This window comes from Odontomachus brunneus, unplaced genomic scaffold (assembly GCF_010583005.1).
Source record: "Odontomachus brunneus isolate Ranch 3 - 2012 unplaced genomic scaffold, Obru_v1 Obru_scaffold_169, whole genome shotgun sequence".
Classification (NCBI taxonomy): Eukaryota; Metazoa; Arthropoda; class Insecta; order Hymenoptera; family Formicidae; genus Odontomachus; species Odontomachus brunneus.
In genome coordinates, this window is record NW_022639619.1 from 321,429 (window position 1) to 344,155 (window position 22,727).

The following is a 22,727-nucleotide window of genomic DNA, read 5'->3' on the forward strand; positions in this document are numbered from 1 at the left end:
TCATTTATATTTGGAACACATATAAATGACTCTCAATAAGCTTACTATTTTAATTAAAAATATTAAATGAAAATACGTGATAAGTCGGTTTGTTTACTACATAGAGACGAATCAATTTTTTCTTCAATAAAGTTCTGCAATATTCTTATAAAGCGAATAAATTCTCCTTTAAAGTACATGGCAGTGGATTTCTCCAAAATTTGCAGCGAATATATATTTTTTGAAGAATATTATTACAGGAAAATGTGCTTTGTTGAAGATGAACATTATTCCAAGGAGAAAAGTAGGCTGAGTAATCGTTCTCTTAGCAGCAGAATGATATCTTTCTCTGGGTGAATTTCATTGCCCGAATTACCAGGCTTATCAGTTCGTCAATACCGTCTCGGCGATCGCGAGTACGGTGCTTAAACTCTTATATTCCGACGTGACGCACATGGTTGTCGCGATAAACACTTTTTTTATTATTACCGAAGATATTAATTTTGACGCTGTAAGCGTCTATTTTGCAATAGCGATAACTTCATCGCAGAAATGTAAGTTTTATGTTCGTACGCGTAAACATATATATATATATATATATATATATATATATATATATATATATATATATATCTCGAAAAGAAAATTGAGGGAACAAGAAAGCAAGACAAAGATAGAGATAGAGAGACTCGGTTGCGCGACTCTGTCGGTAGAACTGTAATAATAGACGCGTTTATTTGCGCGTACACACGTTGTACGTTTATGCAACGGATAGAACTTCATTTCGCAACGAGATCGCGCAAGAGTCGTGCGTTACCCGGAAACAACGGGCTTCATTCTACGCCCGCCGATCGACGATAACCCCTAGTGTGCGCGATACAAAGAGAAGAACTGCGAGGTTATCGCAGACGACGGTGCAGCAGGCTCATCGCGAGCTCGTCGCCGGGCGTTGGAGAGGACGCGGAAGAATTTTCTATTCTCTTTTTCGGATCCTCCACATAAATCGCCGTCTCGCGTATTTTCGCGAGGGAAAAAATCGCCGCGACATCGATCGGTGAGCAGCGCTGTCTCCGCGGGAAATGCTAATGTTTACCGTGGCTCCGCTATGTAACCGCACTCGCGTGTCGCGCCGGGGCCGTGAGCCGGGAGCAACCGCTTACAATAAAATGCCACGTAACAACGCAAGAAAAATAACGGGACGCGCCGGGGACGAGCAAAAATGGCGAGCAATGAAAGCGAAATAAACGCGCTTGGAAAAACAGCAGTTTGTGGAATCAGCCTGGCACCGCGAATACGAGAAAAAACCATACGTGAGCAACCGCTGGACGAGAGAGAGCAGCTTATGCGGGCGTTACGTGTCTGTGTGTGCGTGTGCCCGTGGTACGTGCATTTACCACTTAATCGCGCGATGAATCAAGCAGATAGCGCTGCTAGGCGAGCTGGAGCGGGCATAATTATTTCCAAGGAAATTAATTTATCGCCACGCGAGAAAAGAAACGGACGTCGCGTAATCGTGGGACGTGGCGCTTTTATCGCGACGGCGGTTTCGAGTCTTAGCGCCACAGCGCCCCTGGAGTTCCTCAAGTCAAAGGTTAGGACACTGTTCGTTTATAGGGAGAAAGTAAATGAGAGAGAGAGAGAGAGAGAGAGAGAGAGAGAGAGAGAGAGAGAGAGAAGCTGCAGGGTGCTCTTTCTCTCAGTTCTGTTTTAGAATTTCTCTCTCATCTCTCTCTCTCTTTTTCTCTCTCTATGTGTGTGTGTCTCTCTGCTAGATTTTAGGCCATAATACATAGAAAAATTTAAGCAGTAAGCAAATTGACCAATCACAGTCGCTGATTCTTGGATCGTAAGAAGTATCATCGACTGTGATTAGTTAATTTGCTTATTGCTTAAATTTTTCTCTGTATATGTGTGTGTGTGTATTTAAGTTTCCTTTCTTTTTTTTGCGTCATTTTTAAAAATGGCAGGATGTGCACTAATCAGGGATCATCATGCTTCGTCCCAACTTTGATTAGAGGAACTCTACCGCAGCCTCTCGTGCTGCTGCTCAAGTTCGCTCGTTCCGTCTTATAAATAAGCGCCATTTATTGTGTCTATCGTCGATACACGAGGGTTATCGTCGCAGTGCTCTGGACTTTGGATGTGTCGTTGTAGTTTCTGCACGCTCGCGACGAGAGTCTCGTTGTATCGCGACTAACGAGTGCGTTGCGTTCCCTCCGCGGCCCCTCATGTAAATTTCATGTGACATCGCTTCGTGAATCAACCGGGAGATAAGATTGAAAAATAATACAAACACGTTGCGACGGCGCAGTTGACGGCGCTGGCGAACTTGCAGAATGGCAAATATTTGCTCGCGATATCGCCGAGAGGAAATCATAATTATAACTACTGTGTTCCAGAAATGGAACCGCGCGGATGGAAATGAGTAAAGCGTGTAAGATTACGAGAGTTAATCGCAACGACTTTGACAAACACCCAACAATCACACAGATTCGCGGTCTTTGCGTCCCATTTTTAAGTTATCTTTATTATACTAGATTTTTTTTGGTTTGTGTCGCTCAAGTACAGAAAAAAATCATCTAATCATGGTTCGCTGAACGTATATTTTCGGCTATAACTACAAACTGGCTACTGTAAACGAAACTTTTGCTGTTGCTGATGTTACATCGGTTTCATAGCCAAATACACGTCTACCAACAACTATATTTTTAGATATCCATAAACGGAGAGAATTTCATAGCAAAGTTATTATAGAACTAATCAAGGAATACATCGACATTATGCAGTAAATTATTATTTTTCCACTACATATGTGTACTATTTACGTATCAGTTACTGAAATGCTCTGTCAAAAAATATACTATATTCCTAACGATATTTACTACACTGAGAGAAAAATTATCTCAAAATTAACAAATATTTTTTTATGGGTCCCATTAATATATATTTACTTAAATCTAAATTCTTTTTATTTAAATCAAATATTGTTTACCTGATTTAAGTAAACAATATTTGGTTTAAATAAAGAGAATTTAGATTTATAAATAAATATGTTAATTGTGCCCATCAAAGAAATATTTGTTGATTTTAAGGTAATTTTTCTCTCAGTGTATATATTTCTTAGCAACCCAAGTCGAAATCTTAATCCTATTTTCATTCATGAAATTATTGAAATGGGCGAACGAGATCAAGTTGACTCATAATTAAAGGAGGGCTGTGGAGTCCTCTCGCGGTGCCCCTGGAACTACTAACTAGAATACATATTTTACATTTAGTCTTCTTACCATGCGTTATTGGGTAACTAAAGCCGATATCAAAGTAAGAGATAATGCCGCGTTGCTGCATGTTTTGATTATTACATAACAAAATATACGATTGATAGGATTGATCGTGGCGCGTAGAAGGCTGCCTGTATCATGTTTATGCAATCGATCACAACAATTAATTGTCTGAGAAATTGTAACTTCGAAATTCTAAAAGATAGGACAACTATCCCAAGTCTTTCCTATACTGGTCCTTCAAAATATACTGATGTTAAAAAGTTCAGGTCGAAACTGAAGTTAAAATTTCAACTCGGGAAAATAGACCCATACTGACAGTTTATGTATATTATTCCATCACGAAAAATACAATAAAATTGAGAAGAAAATTTATATGAAAAACAAAAAGCTATAATATTCTCTCCGAGTATGTTACAATGAGATTTAGATACGATATACAGATTCTTGCTGTCGCACCTTTTCTCTGCAAACCTATCGCGACATTCAGGCGCGAAAAAGTCAGAATTCAACGTGTCTACGAGCACATGCGGACTTACCGAACTATTATCGCGCAGTGGTACCGGGTGCAATAAACAGACTGCATATTTACCTGAAACAAAAGACCATCGTTAATAGTCAGGCACGGTGGGTGGTGGGGAGACAGACGTCGGGCTGAATGGCGCGCGATCATAATGACTTGGGGTCGAGTCGCGCGGAACAAAAGCATCGGTAACGTTCACGGCACGCCTATAAAACTGCACTGCGCCCCGCCCGGGCATCCGATTAATAACGCATCTCGGGTCCATGCACATTTCGCGGGCTTCCAGCTGCCGCCAACGTCACGATGACATCTTCGTGACCAATGACCGACTCGAGCTGAGTTACGGCAAGCGGGACGAGCGTGACTCTCGCGATTTCGCGAAGGAAATCGCGACGGAGCGCCGTCTGTCCATGCGCGATTCGACGCGGTGAAGAGGAGAGCCTGAATGCCAAGAAGGGAGAAGAGGAAGTCGCGAAAAAGGCAAGAAGGAAGCAAACATTGGTGAAATTCTCGCTGAAATATAATCGACTCCGAAGCGTTGAGGAGGAAAGCGTGGAAAACGCGAGGCATCACACGACGGCGTCTGTGAAGCTGGCACGATGTTTTACAAATTAAAAAAACAGTTCTATTAGTACTTTTCATAGTTCTAGAGCTCTAGATAGAAAACAAAAAGAGTTCCGCATTTTTAATACCGGAAAACAGCAAATGAAAAATTGTTGTGCTAACTTCTAACGAACCTAGCATAACACTTCTCTTCTAAAATACAAGAAATAAATAAATGCCACTACTTTTAGCAAGAGTTCCTGACAGTTTTGACCGAATTCTATCAAAATGTTCAATTTCAACAATTATGCCTTTTTCATAAACTTTGAATACTACACTCAGCATGACTCTTCCGAGAGAAAATATAATGTAGACAATATCTGGCCGTTTTATTGACAGTTCTCGTTAGTTCTAGCAGAGTTCTAATTCACGATCAAATTTAGGAAAAGTCCGACGGCTACCTATTTTTAAATAATTTTTTAACCTTCGAAGTTAGCACGATACTCTCGGAAAAAGTGTCGTGTTGACCATTTTTCGCAGTTTTGTCGACAATTCTCGATAGTTCTAACCGAGTTCTAGTTCCCATGATTAAATTTAAGAAGAGTTCTGGCGGCTACCTATTTTTAAATAATTTTTTATTCACTCTCTCGGAAAAAGTTTTTGGTATTAAAAATGCGGAACTCTTTTTGTTTTCTATCTAGAACTCTAGAACTATAAAAAGTGCTAATAGAACTGTCACTATTTTTTTTAAATTTCTAAAACGTCGTGCCACAGACGCGACTCTGTCGACGTCCTCAACATTCTCTCTTGATAGCTCAAGAGAGAAAAAGAAAAAGAAGGTTGCGATGCGCGTCATTAAAGGTGTCGCGAACGCGCGATGCGAAAACGTGTCGCCAGGTGCGCGGTTTTTAAAAGCGGCGGCCAGCCATTTGCGAGTGTAACCGGTGTCCCGCTTCTTTTTTCCTCGCTCTTCAAGGCCTTGCGGAATCGACTCGCAGCGGTGAATGCGCGCGTTTAGTGTCGCTCGGTGTGCAGCCTCTCGTCTTCCTTTTAATTTCTCTCCTCCTCACGGCACGCAGCCGCTTGGCCGGCGAGCGCGCGGATTAATTTGTAAACGGGGCCGAAGGTATGGCAGGCGCTCCAGATGTTTACGCACCTGCCCTTTTCTGTTTATATGCCGGACGCGCTATTTTTAAACGCATACGTTCACGACGTGGATTCATCGGAGTTTTCTAGCAAAACCGCGCCGCGACCGCGACTCTGTGAACTTTCTCTCTCTCTTTTTTTTGTGAGGTTCATTTTTAATGTTAGACGGGATGTTCACATCACGCCGTACTTTGCAAAAATTAAGTGGTTGAAAATGACACAGCGTACGGCTTATTGCGTGGATTGATTTGTAGACACTATCTTGAAAATTCAATCACTTGTCAATTCAAATCTTGTTATTTGAATCGTACGAGTATAGATCTCAAATTTCTGCGATGGGTACGAGGGCACCTCAAAATCTGCTTACCGTTCCTATCTGTCGTACTAAAATGTATAAACGTTCGTTTAAGATGCAACCTTGAAATGGTTTGCTGCTATGCGGAAACAAATAAGTAACATGTTTTTAAAGACAGATTATACCGATACATTCTGGAAGATTGCCAGTGATAACATATTATTTGAATGACATTCTGAAGCTTAAAACAGAGATATTTCGAAATCATATGTATGGTTGTATTTCCTGATTTTTCTGTTTTCCATTTTTCTTTTTTTTTGCGCTTAAGGGGAATTTGTCTCAGAGCGCATAATGAATAAAATTATCGCGCTCTCTCTCTCTCTCTCTCTCTCTCTCTCTCTCTCTCTCTCTCTCTCTCTCTCACTCTCTCTCTCTCTCTTGCTCTCGCTCTCGATCTGCAAGCTCGAGTTTCCTCCTTTTTGTTTTTTTTGCTACATTATAGACGTAATAAAATTATCGTGAGTCTTGTCTCGCGGAAGTGATTCTCGAGTTACAGAGGAGTTATTGCGCAATAATTCGCGAAAGAGCTATCGTCGACTTCGTCCTCGCTTACGAAACACTTATTTATCGCGAGGATAAATCCATTATGGTATCGTTGTCGCGATTGAACATTTTATCCCCGATCATTTACATACGCGCTGGATCTTACGTGTATCTCTGGCCCGTAACTCATCTCGTCGGTATTCTCCTTTTGTGACTTATGCCGCGCGTCAACGGGGACGCACACCGGCCGCGGTATTAATCAGAAGTCGAAGCTGTTTGTTGACCTCGACGTCGCAGCCAGTCATTAATTTGATCGCAGTCGCACCGCGAGCGCGTCGGGATCTTTGCGGAGAGCATTCTCGCCCGTTACGCAACGGTCGCGAATTACGTCAGAGCCGCGACCGATCCGATGTGCATCGCGCTAATATTTACGGATACCATTTAAATTTCAATAAAGAGCGCCTCGTCGGCCTTGCGCTCGGCCGCGTTTTTGCCTCTGATCCTTGCGATTTCCCCGACACGACGACGATCGTCTTCCCCTAATTAAAAATTTATCCCACACTGTAAAAACTGATGTATTCAATTTAATATTTCATGTGTCCCAAATCATCCACTCTCATTTATGTGTAAATTTAACACAAAACAAATGTGGTAAAAAGTAACACGCACAATATGTAAAAAATTAACACAAGAATTTAACACTTGAATTCCGTCGGGAATCATCGTTTGTGTTAAATTGATATGTATAACGTTAAATTAACTAAAATAAAACGTTACTTTAACATTTGAGAGAAGTATTAATCTATGGTTTTGATTAAATTAAATGTTAAATTGACGTAATCTATGTCTGATATATTAAATATGTCAATTTAATACAACAATTTTTTACAGTGCATAATCAGGTTGATCTCAATTACTTATCATGTGTGTAACGTGGTGTTATCGATCATAATTGTCACTTGTCAATTCATCTTGTTATTTGAATCGTACGAGTATAGATCTCAAATTTCTGCGATGAGTACGAGGGCATTTCAAAATCTGTTTATTGTTCCTATCTGTCATACTAAAATGTATAATGCTCGTTTAAGATGCAACCTTGAAATGGATTGCTGCTATACGAGAACAAATAAGTCTATATGTTTTTAAAGACAGATTATACCGATACATTGTGGAAGAATGTATCAATAATCCTTGTTATTAATCAAGTCCTGATTGCCATGCTGCATCTAAGGATTCAATAACATCACTTTATACAAATCACAAGAGGAGAGAAAAAAATTTCAGTGTAACTGAACGGGAATAGTTATTTTTGGCCCAACCATGTTTTTTACTTGTTTTAACAATAAAAGTGGTAATATACGTAAAAGTGTATGTAAATGTTATCACCATTAACATTATAGCAGAATTTAATTTAAAAAATTATTTTCTTTGTCATTACTTATACACAGAAAAAAACTTCTCTTAAGGTAACTGAATAATAAGAACTACAAACGAAAAATTCACTGTGACCGGAAACATTGGTCTGAACATTCCGCTGCATGGAAACTCGGTTGAGGTAACTGAGAGCAAATTGGCCGAACAGAAGCCTCCTACGGGAATCTTTCTGTTTCTGCAACCGAGTTTTTCATCTGGTCCCCAAGTGACAGAAAATTCAGTTACACTAACGGAGTTGATTTTTCCGTGCAGATAACTTATTAGGATCGCACGGAAAAAAAATTTCAGTTCGTGTAACTGACTGAAGACCAGACGTGAAATTCGCTGACGAGAAATAACATCTCTGTTACCGTGACTGAAAACATTCGTCTGAACATTCAGCTGCATGAAAACTCGGTTGAGGTAACCGAGAGCAATTGGCTGAGCAGAAACCTCCTACGGGAATCTTTCTGTTCCTACAAGCGAGTTCTTCACCTGGTCCCCAAGCGACACAGGAAATTCAGTTAGACTAAAGCCTGATCTACAATGTGCTCTTTGCTTTCTGCTTCTTGTTCCCTATCTCTCTTCGGCTAAAGGCTAAAGTCTAAGGCAGAAGGAAATCAAGAGGAAGAGAAGCACGAAGCAAGGAGCACGTTCTAGATCCGGGCTAACGGAGTTGTTCTTTCCGCGCAAGATGATCAGAGAACCACAGGATAAATTTCTAGTCGTAGCGAAGCGCGATTATTTGGACGACCGCGTGGCGGTTCGCGGATTTACCGCGGATTTACCGCGGAAGAAACGCGAGAGAAACATAACCGAAATCGTGACGGGTCACGATCGCTGCGATCGCGCCTAATAAGGGCGGCGTCTCGCACGCGCGGTTTCTCTCCTTTTGCCGGGAACGGCGAATAGGTCGGGCTTTAACGGTCGTCGGCGCTCAATACGCGCCGACGAGGCGGCCGCGGAGTCTGTTTCATGCCCTCCCCTCCCCCTATCCTCCCTCTACCACCCTCCTGCTGTCCCCGCTGTACCTGCCGCCGACCCTACCTCGTTTACCCGTTCAACACGTCATTATCGAACCGGTTGCTGCACTTTGCCGTTCGCTGCAGCTGCGATATCGTGCCGCGGCTCTCTCACGCTCTCCCCCGGCACGACGCTCCGCGCCGCGACGCGTCTCATTCAGCTGCTCCACGATCGAGGATCGATCTTTGCGTGACTCGATCGTCGGGACTCGGCGCCCCCTGAACAAGAGTAAGCCCGATCGATCTCGGATTATCTCGAAACCGGCGGTGTCACGGCTTTCGCCGGCTGCGCGGGACGAAAGAGCGCGGCAAGGTCATTAAGTCAGCGATCGTGGCGTGTAATTGGTGAGGAATTGATTAGGGAAATTGCACGGCGTGTGTTGTGCGTCGCATGAGCGAGCGCTGAAAGTTGAGATGTTTCGAGGGTGGGAGCGAGAGTGCTCGTTCCGGTCGCGTCAATTTCACTTTTTAATACGCGTCTCAAGACTCTCGTTAACTGTACGACGATTAATGCGAGCGATGCGTGACGAGCGGTGCTCGAATGGGAACTACGACCGCTCGCAGGAGCTTTAACCGCGTACAATCAAATGGATCTGTTGGGACGTGCAGTACAATGTGAGTCTCCGTCAAATCTGGACAATTTTGAGCATTCAGACCTGGACATAATTTTATTGAACATTGATATTCTTAAACATATTTTCCCCTAAAATTATTGAAAAGCTTTATAGCTACACTCTAAGAGAAAAATATATCTAAGAAATGAAGAATAATTCTTTTTCTGGCTAAAGGTTACTTGATGAGTTACTCATACTAATAACGTTTATTTAAGTTCATAATGTTTATTTATTTTAAGTAAAATAATTGAGATTGAATATGTTATTAATATCTTTTGCGTAAATATTTTTTAACTTTTAGATATTTTTTTCTTTTAGTGTATAAGATAGTAGCGAAATAAAATCAAAATTTACGCGCACACAGATTTGGGTTAGTTAGAAATTTCCCCTTTACGGGAGTCGCTAAGCAGTCGCATATTTGTTCGGGTCTCCTAGATCCAATATATGGAAGGTTAATAAGATAATCCAGCCTTAAATTCGGGACACTTCATAAATGTGTGAAGCGGGGGGCGGGGGGAGGGAGATAAAAAGATCTGAAAGTTATTTGACAATCATTGAAAATGATGACAGATGATGTTCCGAATAGCACTCGAAAAAATTCTGGACAAAGAGTTAAAAAATCGGGATGTCTGGTCACCTTATCTGTATGTGTCGAGAAAGAAGGACATTACTCCGTAATAATGTACTTACGATATGTCCTAACGACCGCACGTTGTTGTTTTCGGCACTCTAATATTTATTTTCGTAAGAGACTCACAGGACACAAGCGAAAGACGTATGGAATACGGAGTGTTGTGTCCATGACAGTTGCTCGGCATGAAAAGATCGCAGACGTGCGCGTTGTCAATTACGTACACCAAAAGTTCATTAGCGCGCCGAAAGTGTCAAAAGTGCATGAATGTGAACGCGCCAGTGATGCGAACGAGGTCGCGCGTCTACAACGACGCGATCTGTACGGCGCGCCGCGGCGAACGCCTTAACCACTTGCTCGAATTACTGTCCAATCGCGTTCGTTTCGCACTACGAGGTTGTCATCGTGATTATTCAATCTGGGTTGGTAATGAATCGCGCGAAATGCTCGATCTTTTCGCGCCAAGCAGCAGCCATGGGCACACATCGATCCATATCGCTCCGCGTTTCTCGTGTTTTTTATCCGTCGAAAGTAAGTCTGGCACGTTAATAAATCTCGGGAGTGTCGAGAATAGCGATGTGCGATCGCCGGGGCGTATCGTGAAGACGTCATTTGTAAGTAATCTTCTCGTTTCTCCTCGCGGTATATGTAAGATGACCAGATTTCCCAGCACTGAATTTGGGACACTTCATAATTGTGTGAAGCGGGGAGTGGGGGAGAAGGGTAAAAAGATCCGAAAATTATTTGACAATCATTGAAAATGATGACAAATTGGTGTCTCGAATAGCATTCGAAAAAATTCGGGACAAAAGGTGAAAAACCGGGACTGTCCCGAAAAAAATCGGGACGTCTAGTCACCTTAAGCACAAGTGAACGATTCGTGCATGAATCGCTAAATATGATGAAACTCCAGGTAATCATCAAGAACCAAACGTACGATTTTCTTTAGGAGAGACTGATAAAAGAAAATCTGAATTTTACCGATCAAAAGGGAAAATCTTTTGTTAATATTCATTAATTATATTCGTTAATTTCCTGCATTTTCTCATACGCTCCGATGCGAGATACGCCGCGTAAATGCGCTGTCGCGAAGAAGAAAAGCGCATCTCTTTTGCCGAGACGACAGAAGCGCGTAATTCGGAAGGAAGCGTATAAATCAGTCGTTTTTACCCCGTACGATTTAAGGCGCGGACTAGAAAGCGGTTTCTCGGGAAACGTAGCGGAACGAGCGTAAAACTCGTAAACGTAACGACGACTACGACCGTCAGAGCAAAGCAGAGAGACAGGGAGGGGAGAGGGAAAGGGAGGGAAACGCGTTCCCGAGAAGAGAGATAATTCCTCGGGGTTTCGTCTTCCGAGTTCCACGCCGTGCTCTAGATTCGCGGATAAGAGGGATGATGCCCGGGCGAGTAAAAGAGAGAGCGGGGGGTGTCGCTTTTCGTGCTTGACCGATATGTCGGTCGCGATGAGCGCTCGGAGGAGAAAACGGGAAGCGGGTTAAACTCGCGCGTTTGACAAATGTTTGTCGAGCGTGCTCAGCTCTCGCTTGCGAAGAGATTCGCTGGCACTTTCACCTTTTTATCGGTAACGCCGTGCTTCGATTCATCCCGATCGCGAACCTCGCCTTTTACTCGCTGCTCTTCGTGGCGCGCTCTCGGGAACAAAGCGCCGCTTGAAAAGGAGGTTCCGCTGCTAAAGCAGACGCGAACGTACGCCTATCCTCTCTCCCGTCGCACAAACGTATCTCTCGTATTTCGCACGAGAGTTTCTTCCTCGTTCTTCTTCGGAGGACACGCCCGTGTGCGCTCGTGAATGCGCCGTTTCTTCAGCGTGCGATGCGTGAGAAGACAAGCGCGAGATTTTTCCGACACGCAATTTCGAATGCGCGACGCGCGAGGTGTAGATGCACCAACTCTGTTGCATCGCAATGCTGCATTCTGCACGTTAAAGGAGTGCTGGAGTCGATGATGAGCTTAAAAAATGTCGATAACGTAGAGACGATCGTCACTAACACGATTACGTGATTCTTCTCGTATTTCTTGCACATACAGATCTTATATAAATGTGTTTGCTGCTCTGTTTTATCATGTGTCAGCAGAAAACATACCTACGCACATAAAGAAATCTTTCTGCAAACTTTTGTGTATTTTTAAGTATCTAAATTCAGTTATGATTGTACGACAATATTCTTTGAAATTTTCCCAAGCAGGGCAGACACAAGTTCGATATGTATAAACCGCAGAACTTTTGTATCAACCAAATATGCCCGCTGATAGCTTGGAGTGTCAATTTTAAACCTTTTTATCATTTCCGCCACATTTAGCAATGCTTCAATTCATTATCACACATACTTTTATTGTGTAAAAGCATTTGGGTTATTAGCAACGAATACGACGAAAATTTTGCAGAAAAGTATTTTGTCAGTAAAATTTTCAAGTATGGTGTCGCTTTAAAGCGATGCTAGAAATCAACATAACGCAATTTCGTAGTTTTCTCTTTTCTTCTAATTATATGCACCAAATTGAAAATGCCAGAATGAAAATACAAACATTAATGAATGGCAAATGCTAAACAGTTGCATAAAATAAATAAAAAATTTTTTATTTACCGACCGAGTATAAAAAAATTTTCTTAATTTCATGCAACTGTATTAACATTAACCGCTCATTAATGTTTGTATTTTCACCCTGTGAAAGCATTTTCAATTTGATGCATTCGATTAGAAGAAAAGAGCAAACTATTAAACTGCGTTATGTCGATATCCACACGGAAAAAAAGGTTTGATTGAATTAACCAAATATCTGGTCGAATATGAATATGATCCAGAAATTCCGATTAAAGTAACCCGAATTCTGTTTAACAAGATTTTTGGTTGACTTAAACAGAATTCGGGTTATCTTAATCAGAATTTCTGGATCATTCATATTCGACCAAATACTTGGTTAATTCAACCAAACCTTTTTTCCGTGCAGCATCGCCCTAAGGGGATGTTCAAGTGGATGACGAACACTGAAAATGTCGATAACGAAAAAGCGATTGTCACTAACACAATCATACTATTCTTTTATTTCGTGTACATAGATTTTGTATGCGTTTTTTTACCATGCGTTTTCGTTACATATTGAGCAATGCTCCAAAATTCACTGCACGTATCTTCAATATATAGAAGTACTTGTAATTCTACGCAAGCAATACGACGCAAACTGGAAAAGAAGTCAATATTCCGTCAGTAAAATTTTCAAATGCGTCCCGTAAGTTCGAAACAAACAATCGTCCGCGTCGTTGAGTCTGAGAAGAGCACCGAAAATATCGCGTTGAATGTCAACTAGAGAAAATGTCGAAATCCTTACATTCCCGTCGCGATTCATCTCCATCCGTCAAGTGCTTCGCACGGGAGAGTAATTGCATCCGCGATAAGCGTCTGGAACGCCGACAGCTATCATTCGACCGTTAAAACTGAGCGATCGCGACACTCGGTCAGTCGTTTCCTACTTTCCACCTCGAAGACCGATATAATGGAGACAGATGAAACGTGCCGACTGACGTCCAACGAGATGGGGCGACTACCTAATTCATCCCGAACGACGATGTTCGGAATGTAACGGATGGCGAGTAACGAGAATAACGCGAGTCTCTCAAAGTGGATGGAAGAAAAGCGCACACGGGGCACGTTGGTCTCTTCCTCACGTTCCCCGTTGGCTGCTCCGCGTTTCACTCAACGTGGATCTGGTTTCGATTTTACTGCCGCGCGCGTCGCCGGCGATATTTTGTCTTTTACGAGCGCTCTTCTTCGTGGATTTCGCTGGTGCGCACTTCGCGGCCTTCACGAGAAAAGGGACGTCCGCAAAAATGCGATCCCGCCAGAGACGTCAAAGACCCGCGTTGTTTTTCGTTGGCCCATAACAAGTCGCAATATTCGCGCAAAAGCGCGGCTAGTATACAAAATACGCAAGAGGACCCCCTCGGGGAATCTTAATTTCGTTTTAGCAACGCGCATCTTTACGACGGCGCGGGTAATAATAACGATAATACGAGCGAATTACGCGAGGGTCGAGTCGTACATGGACAGTGTGACTTACGTAACTCCCGAGGTGACTTCTCGGCAGACCAACCACCGAAGTGCCGACGTTAAAACTTACTCGCGAGAGCAAAACTTTCGCGAGCGCGGATGAATTTCGCGATAATTATTATCTACATTTCTCAAAGCAGCCCTGCGCGTCTCTCCCGCTGGCGCTTCCAGCGAGTTTCGCGCGGGAACGAAAGAGAGTTCGTTTGCAAATTAACTACATTTCCGCCCCTGTATTGTTGGCTTCCTCTCGGTAACTCTTTCTCTCTGTCTCACTGACGAGGCAGTCTCGACCACCGAGTTGATACATTCGACACGATTACATGTTCGGGTAATACCCACGTAACCAATAAACTTACGACGAAAACTGCGTCCGTTTCGCGCGACGCGAGACAATTTCGCCTGGAGTTTGCGGGCTGTGGAAAGAGGAAGAGAAGGATGCGCAGGGGTGAGGATCGATTGCGCCAGCCGGCTAGAATCCAAAACGATCTGCCGAGGGCCAACGTTGTTTTTCGCAAACGCGAGTGCGAGGTGAGGATCCGGCCCCGCCGCGATAGTCGGCAACTCGATTACACGCGCGGAACGGAAGAGGGATGGATCTAAACTCGATTTGCAGGCGAATAAGTCGATTCGCCGCAGAATTTCGTGCCCGATCGGGGGAGCGGCTCGAGATTGGCGGTCGACCGCGGACGGTGAACCGACACGGCTTCGATAATTTGGCGTTTACGCCGTAATTTCGCTCACGGAGTCAAGTGAGCCGCGAATTCCGACCAGAGAAAGGGACAGAGAGAGAGAGAGAGAGAGGAGGGGGGAGAGAGAGAGAGAGTTGCACGAGGAACAACCCTCCAAGCATGGGAGAGCGTCTTCCGGGTGTATATCACGGCGCAACCGGCTGAATGGAAGGCGAGAGAGAGAGAAAGAAGGAGGGGCAACAGAGCAAGGGTGTTCGAGAAAGTTTGGCCGAACTGACGAGCGGAATTAACCCGGGCGCTGCTTGTGGGGAATGCGGAGAGGATCGGATAGTTGCAGTTTTATTCGCGAGACAGTTTGCTGACTGCTCAACTCGCGCGGCGGTCCCTCTTCCGCCCTCCGCTTAGATCCAACTTGGTCCCCTTCCTTCCTCCCTGCCGCTGGTAGTTTGCCCTCGTACGCGTTATAACTCCGCGACGCGCTATCCAATTTTCGCGGGTCGACCTACAAGCTCCGCGCGGGAGAGGAAGTTACTGCGTCAACGCGCATAATCCCGGTAAACGTAAGACGGGATAAAGCGCTTCCGCGATGAGTCGGCCGCTTTGAATCACGTGTATGACGAAAATAAATCAGACGCGCTTGCACGTAAGTGGCGCTGATGTTCCATTAGATCGCGGAATGTTGAAGTGTTAAATCGCGCTCGCGCACGCGGAAGCCGCGAGTTAAATGGAACAACCGGGAAACAACGTCGAGGAAGAGCGGTCGGGCGAATTTCACGCAAAGTATTTACGCCACAGGCGGAGGAGGGGGAGGCGGCGGGGAGAGAGATGTGGATCGCAAAGCCGTCACGTCGGGGTATTTGCGAGGTCGCCGGCAACCCCTTCGATAAACACAGAGGCACCCATCCACCCTGAATGAGCGCGTCCTTCTCGCCCCCTCTCGCTCCTTTCACACCCGCATTCACCCTGCTTCGCCTACCCCTCGGTATCCAGGCTCTCGTGTGCGCCAGTTACAATGCTATGGAATAGGGACGCGGGAGAGCGGCGAGCGGGGAGCATGGGAGGGGCTGGGGTTGTTTCGAGACGGCGGTATCGACCGCTCTCCAACCCCGCGGCGACCTTAAAGGGGAACCGTCGTAAACGCGGGTGGCGGCGCCTTTAACGGGCTCAAGAGAAAGAGAATCGTCGAATTTTCACCGAGCGGAAAAGAGGCACGAGCTTTTTGTAACTTTCCTTCTTTTCTTCCATTCGCTCGATGTTGCACGTTCGATTAACGACAGTTTCTGTAAAATCGCTCTCGTGAAATTGAGCGCTCTTTCTCTCAAGTCTCTCTTTTTTTCTCTCTCTCTCTCTCTCTCTTCTACTCGCTCTTTGAGATCGTCTCGCAGACAAGGAGAGTCTCGGGTGATCCAACAAGCGGATCTTTCCTTTCAGCAAAGCCACCGTGTCGCTGTGTCTGGCATCGCGCCGTTGCTTCCACGAAAATGCGGGCAAATAAATTAGCGGCGGGATGAACGACGTCGAAATGACGCGCCAGCACGCCCGGAAATGCGATTTCCGCGTGACGGCTGACGGACGGGCCGATATTCGAGCGCCGTAAATAATTCGAGAAGCCCGACGGTCCTCGAGAGCACGGTAATTTAATAGGAGAGAAGAGCGCGCTCGATCTCGCCGAGATTTATTATTGCTGATTGATGGCTTTTGTATCGCGCGCGCGGCATCGATTAGCGGCCGGATATAATTGTCCGGACATGGCGGGAGCAGGGATGAGAAGACAGACAGAAAGAGAAAGAGAGAGAGAGAGAGAGAGAGAGAGAGAGAGAGAGAGAGAGAGAGAGAGAGAGAGAGAAGAGATATATATGTATATATATATGTGTGTACACACAGGGAGGAATGGGAGAGGGCGAATGGCTGAGACACGAGTAATAATTCATGCACGTGGACAGGGACGGAACGTTTATTATGGCCCGGGACGTTGGCCCCTTTCGGACCAACTCGAGGACGAGGACGTTAATTAAGCGGAATGGCGCGTGTGAAAATGAATATGAGAAATAACGCAATAAACTTGGCCTACGTAAACAACAATTAGGAGGTGTGCGTCGGAGGGTGCGAGATACCGTAGGAGCAAAACCACGACGCCGCGCGCCTTGGACGCGATTCGCCGGTATCCCCAATTAACATCGCGATCGATCATCCCCTCGCGTTCTCGCCGGCCAGTGTAACGGCCGACAAGCCAAAGGCCGCGGTCGCCGCCGGCGAGTGCGACATGGCACGGCGACAAGGCGCGGTAAGCAACTAATGTAACACGCAGCCGTCGTCGCGCAGGGCCACAATATGGCCATTGTGACTCTGGCCGGAACGAAACGGAACTCGACGGTGTCTTATTTAATTTCGACAGCGACGAAAGCGGCCCTTTGTGCCCAGCCGCGCGCAATTATTCCCCCCTTCCGCGGGGCTCGGAGTTGCGCGGAAATTAATTAATTCCGCGAGCACTTTGACGGGAGGCCCGCGCGTTAGCCGTGTGTTTTACGGTAATGCCGTGCGGGCAAGTGACTGAGCGAGTGAGATTGTCGCAGACCGCGCCGCAAAGTTGACGGAAATTCATCGCGCGAGACCACGACTGGGAGAGGGAGGGAGGGAGAGAGTGAGTTGCGGGGGACCGCGACGATTGTGCTCTCGTTTGCCGTTGCCGTTGCGGGATGTCCGCGGCAGAAATGCGAACGTGCAATTCCGTATCACGTAACGCAAACAGACGGCCGTTTGTTAGCGAGAGATATACCGCGCGCGCGCGCGCGCGCTCACGCGCTGGTTGCGCCGCGTCGCATCGCGTCGTGTCGCGTCGGATCCCGTTAAATGCGACTGACAACGCGACCGAGTAATTAAGGTCTCCGGCCTAAACTCGGCGTTCCCCTGGAAACTGGAAATGAAGCGAAATACTGGCGACACGGGACCAGCGCGTCGCGACGACGAACGACGCGAGTCGAGTTCAAAGTTTTTGAAACAGCCACGGGGGTTCGCGAACTTCCGTGCGCGTCTGAGAACTTGTCGCGCGGCGCGCTGCGGAGCAAGTTAAAATCGATGAGGATTAGATAAAGCAGAAATTGCACGCGCGCGAGACAACAATGCGGAACATCGCATGCGATCTTCGGCGCATCGTCGCCGCCGTTGCGGGAACTTCGCACAACTTGCTACGCTGCGAGGCTCTCCTTGGATATCCCTTCGATACTAAATTGCGAAACTTCATTTTTGATGATCGAACTATAATCCCCCGTTGTGTCTGACGCTTCCTCGTGGCATCTCTACGCCTACCTCTCTCTTTCCGTTCGTCGCGCGCGAGAGGATGACCGTCGTCGTTTCCTTCTCCTCGTCCCGCGAGCGGACACACTCGCTAACAATGGGCTGACTCATGTCGATCTGAGCAATTGGAATAGCCTTTCGCGAGCCTACGTAAGCTATAAATGCGCGCATGTATGTGCGAGAATGAAAGAGATATACACCGAGAGAATTTTATAGCAAGAATCACTGCAGGGTTTTGTAACAGAGGAATATAGATTGGCAATGTTTCATTATCCTTTCATTTTACACATGCTACTTGTACTTTAGGAACTGAGATGTGCTGTTAAAACGCTTGTTATGTCCCTAGGGAAATCTGTTATGTTTCTAGCGAAATTTACTATGCTCCTTAACAAAATAGACCTTACTGATAGGATTACTAAAAACATAGCAAAATCGGAAAGAATTTATATGAAAAAGAAAATTCTCTCCGAGTAGAATCTTATAACCGACGAATGGGTCGATATTCTGCGATAATTTATTATTCTTTCTTATCATAGGTGCTACTTATATTTTAGGAACTAAAATATACTAATAAAAAATTGAAATAGTAAAAAATTTGTTATATTTCGAGCAAAATTTACTATATTACTTACTCACAATCTATTTCTGCACTACTAGAGACATAGTGAAATTGCAAAGAATTTATGAAAAATTTCTTTGAAAAAAAACTATAATATTGAATGGCAGAGGAATTCTGTTCTCGACCAAGTAGGAATCTAACTTCTTAAATCACGATAGTTCTCGGCTTTTCCTGCTTCGTTAACCCTCTCGCCGCAGGTTCGTTATAACACAACGAACGCACAAATAAAACCAATTAATAATAAAAATATCGTGCCCGTGGAATTTCCCTCTCCCGTCAATTAGGGGCGCGAAGCAACGATAACGTAGGAAGCAATTCTTCAGCCGTGACAAGGTCTGACGCGGAAGATAGCGGCGTAAACGAGGGCGTTCTACGGCGCGAGGTATCTCGGGCGTGGTATATAAAGGGTTAAATTACTGACGATTTATAATTCACGATCTCAACGAGGGAAAAAGAGCGGCGATTATGAGTCGGCTTATGCGTATATGTGTGTGTGTGTGTGCACGCGCGCGTGGGTAACGTTACGTTTCGAGCGGGCGCGAGCGCGCGAGAAAGAGAAATAGAAAAACAGAGAAAGGACGGACCGTGAACGTGGGACGGCGTTGGAGGCGGCCTGGAACAATGTAACGAGCGCGCGGGATTACCACAAGAATAGCGCGCGCTCTGATATCGAATTAATTACTCGTTACTTATATTACCAGGATTTCCGGTTTACTTTATCGGCTGGAGCAAGGAGGAGAAGGAGGACAAAAGGAGGAGGAAGTAATGGTTCTTAAAAGCGCGGAAGTCAGTTCCTAACGAAGCGTCATAAATTTCCACTTGCATTTTCGTTAGCCGCTTTACAATGCCGTCGATTAAATCACCGAGAAAAAAGGATGAACGTAAATTTAAAAACGCGCAAGCACTCGCGCACTATGATCCGATTAAGAAAGGGCGCGCACATCTCCGCCGGTGCCGTGTGTGTTGTTTCCCTTTACTTTATGTCCGGATAAATAAAACGGCATTTACGATTTTACTGCTGACCCAGCGCGCTTGATTAAAGCACTAAAAATGTATTACCGCGCCCCCACTTGGGAGCCCTTAATTAAAATAGGATGTCGCCGCGCAGTCTTTCGAATCCTTTCGTGTTTCTTTCCGACTTCCCGAGCCCCTGCTCGCTCTCGATATGAGGGCGAGAGACGCAGAGATCTCTCTTGAAACAAACTGCCAAATGGGACAACACCAATTCATCCCCAGCGCCCTAATATCGAAATGCAAATATTTGCCGAGAAATTACACGGAGCTGTCGCTGGAATCCGACAGAACCTCATTACGAGTTTTTGACGATTAACTGGTGACAATCATGCAAGAACGATCCAATCCACAAAGTTATTTTTTTATCTGAGTTTTTGTTTTGCCTGAGAGTAGTCCATATGCCTTTCTACATAAAGCAAAAAAGATCTGTGATAGGCGCCTAAAATTAATTAAAAAGTTTCGTTTTCTATTAATTGCGTCATTTTTTGCTAACTGCGTCTTCTTTATCCATTTTTAAGGATTACAGGGATGTTGGAGTTGATGACAAACTCCAAAAATGTCGATAATGTAGAAACGATTGTCATTAACATAATCACGCTACCCTTTTCGTATTTCTTGTGAGTAGATTTTATATATGTAAATACGTGTATTGTTTTATCATATCCAGCGGAAAACCTAACTGCGCATATATGGACATTTTCCTGCACATTTTTTGATACTTTTAAGCTTCTAAATTCATATGTGAAAGTACAGCAAGGTTTCTTGAAATTTTTCTGATCGGCGCAAATTTGTGTTCGGTACATACAGATTTTTTGCATCAGGCGAATATTTCCTTTAATAGATAGAACGTCTGACAGACTGATTTATATTCGAAAAATATCAACTTTGAAACTTTTTCTTGTTTTTGCCATATATTGTGTAACATCCCGATTAATTTTCGTATTTTTATTGTGTGAGAACATTTGTAATTCTCGCAGCCAATACAAAATAAATTGTGCAGAAAAGGATTTGTCAGTAAAGATTTCGACTCCAGCATCCCCTTGAAGTAGCTAACGAATAAAGAGAACGCTTTAAAGAGAAAAGGACTGACCATGCTAGACTTCTTGAACAATTGCGAAAAAAACTTTAGTGTTGTCAATACTTTTTAAACCACGTGTCAAATTTTTTTCGAAAAACGTGCTTTATGTAGATTAGATTGTACTTGCATAACTACGGTCAATTACGAAGACTCGCGATTTGACAATTGAAAAATCGGCCGGCGCGAAATCAAGAGAGTGTATGGAGCGCGCGTCTCCAGTTGGTCGAACCGCTTGTTCGCTCGTTCGCGCGTCATTGTTCGTTATCTAGTTAACGAACTATTTTTTCAGACGGCGAAAAAAACGGATCCCCAGTACGGCGCGGTACGGCGCAACACGGCAGAAATGGAACGAAATGAAAAACAGTCGAATCAAAAACTGCAATCAACTGCGAGCTCAGCGGCGCGCGGAAAACAAATTCGTCGAAATCCAACTACTCTGAATATTTTATGCGGTGGAATTTTATTCGGACATGGAATTAAAAGCGCGCCAGCGGAACTGAGCTAGTTTTCATTTTAAACGTCGAAGCGCTTGAAATATTCCACGGCGAATTTACCTCTCCGTGCGCTCAATTTCAAAAATAATTCGCGCGAAGATTTATACAGGATGCGCGCGCGCGAGTGCGAATGTGCCGCGCACGATACCTGAAATGTATTGTTTGCGTTGCGTGCAATTCTTCTCGCGAAGGTAGCTCGTCGACCAAGAATAAGCAGATTAATACGTAAATCGCTCTCGGCACGAAAACGCGAATTTCGAAGTCTCCGCCGTTTGTGGAGAATAAAACTCCGCGTCGCGCGCGGTCTCTCCCCGATTTCACCGTCCGTCGGTCGGTAGAAAAATCGCGGAACAGTTCGCGCGGCAAATGTTTGACTTCGCCGGCGGAGTTAATTACGGGTCGAGTTATAGTTTAATTATCGTTGCGAGCGAGAAAGAGGGGAAAAACGACACGGTAGCGATGGTTCGCCGGGCGCGATGATTCGCAGGCGTTGTATAACTGCAGTCATGTACCGTCATTACGCCTCTCGCACACGGCGATCAGCACAATTCAGGAGTGGGAAAAGAACGTGTCTCTATCTCGCATTCGGGGATTTGAGATCTCAACGATTCGCGGCAGCCGATCACTGCTCTGATCGATCGAGTTGCGTGTATCCGATACACAGTCAAAATGTTACACTGAGAAAAAAATGCTTGAAAATTTATTTGCAGGATAAATGTTCATTTTACTGGAATAACTTTTATTTTCCAGAAATAAAGTATTTTATAAAAATTAAAAAACATTTTTTTTAAATTTTGCAAAAATAAACTTTATTTCCTACAAATAATTTTTATGTATTTTTTTCTCAGTGTGACGCGCGAAGGTCGTTCAAAAATATTTAACACTAGCCGAATCAAAATTTTGGCTCTATGTTAAACTTTGAATTTTACAACGCAGTAGGAGCTAATTTAACAAAATTAAAGGTTTAATTCTAATGATACAGTTTATCTCTATTTTGATTCTGATAATGCCCGAAATTTCTTTTTTCATTCTTTAAAACGTCAAAACAGATACTGTTTTCATTCTTTAAACGTCAAAACAGATACTGAATGAAATAGTGAGGCTAAAAGTAAGATTAAAATTACGAGTCGAGTAGGTTAAATGGAATCAAAAGAGATTGATGTAGGTTTCAGAATATTAAAATAAGTATTGCATGGAGTAGTAAGGCTAAAAGTAGGATCAAAATTTCGACTCGCTATATTATTAGGACCTTAACTTAGTTTCCGCCCAAAAAATACTGAGAAAAAGCATTTATTGTAAAAAATTTATTTAAATTATTTCAATGAAAGTATTTTCCATCACTTTCTACAACTTTTTGCCATCTTTCTGGCAACTGGGCGATACCATCTCGATAAAACGATGTTTGTTTCGAAGCAATCCATTCGTCCACCCATTCTCGCACTTCTTCAACATTTCGGAAGCGTGTACCACTCAAGCCGTGCTG

The 22,727-nt window shown here is 44.3% G+C and overlaps 1 protein-coding gene across 5 annotated transcripts in view; it reads right to left on the reverse strand.

The window, feature by feature from the left end:
* The window catches only part of LOC116851235 (probable JmjC domain-containing histone demethylation protein 2C), a 402,970-nt gene that overhangs the window by 211,228 nt on the left and 169,015 nt on the right, over nt 1–22,727 (reverse strand). The window lies entirely within an intron of this gene.